Genomic DNA, 3,140 nt, shown 5'->3' on the forward strand with positions numbered 1-3,140 from the left:
TGATATATCGTCTGATCTGTACCAGATTTTTGGTGCTTGATTAGTGACGACTTATGGACACAGTGGTGTTGTTGTTTATTATTTGACTCAAGTGCGCCCCCTACATTATTACAGTTGTTATATATGCTGTTGCAGCTGATGTTAAAGGTTCTGTGAATGCGCACTCCGGAAAATGGGCGCGTGACAGTAGCGTGAGCGTTCTCAATGGCGACCGGGAAGAGTAGCTCGAATTCCCGCGGTCGCCATGAGGCCGCAGCGGCGCTTAGCTGCGAGGGCCTTCAACGCTGCTTGCAGCTTTAATTGGAAGTTGTTGTTTTTTTTTTGCTAATTTTAGCTTTTTCAGCTAATTCCACTTTTTTTTAGCTCATTTCAGCTCTTTCCACTTTCTTCTGGTAAGCTTCTTTCTTAGTTTTCAGCTGTTTTTTTTTTTTTTTTACTAATATTTTTTCAGATAATTGTACTTTTTGTGCTCATTTCTGCTTCTTTCAGCCTAATTGATCAAACATGTGTTCTTTCTGATTTCTTCTGCTAATTTAAGCTTGTTTAACTTTTTCAGCTACTTTTTTAGAATTTGTTTAGCTAATTTCAGCCATTTTCAGATAAAGTCAAGTTTTCATGGTAATTTTTGCTACTTTCAACTTAATTAATTTCTTTATGGTAATTTCAGCTTGTTATGCTCCTTCAGCTTTTTTTCTGCTAGTTTCAGCTTTTCTGCTATTTCAGCTACTTTTCAGCTATTTTTTTTGCTAATTTCAGCTTTTTTAGCTTCTTTTTTTTCTCATTTCTCATTATTTAAACCTAATTCAGCAAATATGTGTTTTTTCTGTTCACACTTGTATTCCATTTCATTTACAATCGGCATGTTTGTAGCTAATTTCAGCTGTTTTTCAGCAGGTTCTTTAGCAATAAGCATTCACACTGCATTTTTGCAGGAAATGCATTTTCTCTAGTTATCTGTAATTTTTAAAATTTCTTCTGAGAATGAAATACGCTGAACGTGAATGTGTCTGGGCGACATGAAATCTGGATGTTAACCTGTAGGCAGCGCCACATTCACAGCACAACTGAAGCACACTTGAACAGTTTGTGTATCCTTGTCTGTTAGCAAAATATCTCATGAACCAGAGGACACAATTTAATTAAAAAAAGAGAAAAGTCATAAATTAACGTACATCTACAACTGATTAACTTTTGGAGTCAACCCATGTCGAAACAGCTACGACATCAGCAAACACAAAAATGGCTAGAACTCGTTTGGTTTTACAGACACTGAGCTAAAATGTGGTGTGGTAGTAGCTGAGAGTCATTAAAAACTCTGAGCGTGACATCTCTTTATATTGCAGGAGATTTTGCTTAACAATACTTTCAACAACTTCAACTCTGTCCTTTCTCATCATAAGATGATATTGATCTAAAACTCTGGTATGAATGAACACCAGGCCCTTAATTAATGTCCCAACACTGTGTCACCTTTGGCAACATGCACAATCTCAGTGTACCTGTATAAATTCAGAATGTCTGCTAACTAAACATTTGTGTTGGTGAACATAAAGTCTGTGACTGTGCTGTCTTCATCATATCTAGTGACAAACAGTTCAGAACACTTTCAGATTACAGACTGGGTTTGCTAAAGTGTCCAGCCATGCATCATAGCGGTCTCTAAAGTGTTTTTTTTTTTATCCTAATAAAAGCTCTATAGAAGTGAGTTCTGACTGTTTAACTAAAAAGTAAAAATCTTCATCACCGTCGTGATTTCTTCTCAGGTGTTGCACTCCTCGGCACTCGGGGAACACAGGTTTATTGTTGAAACCGGTCATGAGTTTCTGACTGAAATGAGAGACGATGTGCCGCATCCAGCTCAGGATGGAAAGTTAATTTCTGGGTCAAAGCCCACAAACACTCATTCGATTGTGTGTAACAGTCGGAACGCTGAGTGTAAAGACGTCAGACTCAGTCCTCAGCATAAGTCAGCAATTCAAAGTTTTGTGCTTTTTTTTCCTGAAATAATGATTATATTAATGAAAATATTAATTATATGAATGAAAACATTAATTATAAAGCTGCTTTTGATGGTTTTTGCAGTTTAAATGTGTTTTTTAGTATGGTTTCCAGTGCAAATAATTTGTTATTTAACGTTAAAACGTAACATTGCACATGATGAGACATGGCAGTGATGTTTTGTTTAGATTTTCTAATCACGAAAGGATTTAAACTTTTTTTTCTATTTCTTGCTTTGTTCAAAATGCTTTCATTACATTATGTTTATATGAACCTTTTGGCATTTTTATCTGTTTCTGGTGTTTTTTAAATTTTTTATAATTGCTTCCTGTGCCAGACTTCTTGTCAAAGTGTACGATTGCTCAGTGGATTTTAAAATAAACCAATATTTTGTATTTTACGCTTTTCCTGTTATAAAGTCAGAACGTGTCTAAAGTTTAACAGAAGTCACATTTACAGCTCTTAATGAATTTTTAAGAAATGCTGGTCAAGGTCAAGTTTCTTTATTGTCATTCGCAACACATGTGGTACATGAGGTGGAACGAAACTGTGTACACAGGGTCCCAGTTACATCCAACAAAAGTATAAATTGTAAAAGAAAACAGTAATAACGATCTAAGATATGAACTAAGAATACGCTAAACACTTAGTGCAAAAACGCCGAACGTCAGATGGTCTCTAAGCACATGAAGGAAAGTCATTTCTAGTTTTCCTTTTGCAGGTTTCACACTCTATGTTGCAGAGTTATCATAATAAATGGGATGTTAATTGACTGCACTAGAGATGAATCACTGATGCTGCAACATGTGTTACCCAAGTCTGCAGTGCCAGCTGAATTCAGTTCACTTCAATTCAATTCAGTTTATTTATATAGCGCCAAGTCACAACAGAAGTCATCTCAGGGCACTGAACAGAAATTCATATATAAAAATAAGTTAACAGAAACATTCATACAGTATATAAAAATAATAATTTAACATTATTTATCTGATTGTGTGAGTATAAAACTGTCCTTAGAGTGTGATATAAAATGTATTCCTTGTAATAAAAAAAGAAAACATTTAAAAATGAAAACAAAACCAATTGCGGGGAATGGGATTCATGTATACTTGATGAAATAGGAGAAACCATTATTTGCCAAA

This window comes from Nematolebias whitei, chromosome 15 (assembly GCF_014905685.2).
Source record: "Nematolebias whitei isolate Nwh7 chromosome 15, NemWhi1, whole genome shotgun sequence".
Lineage (NCBI taxonomy): Eukaryota > Metazoa > Chordata > Actinopteri > Cyprinodontiformes > Rivulidae > Nematolebias > Nematolebias whitei.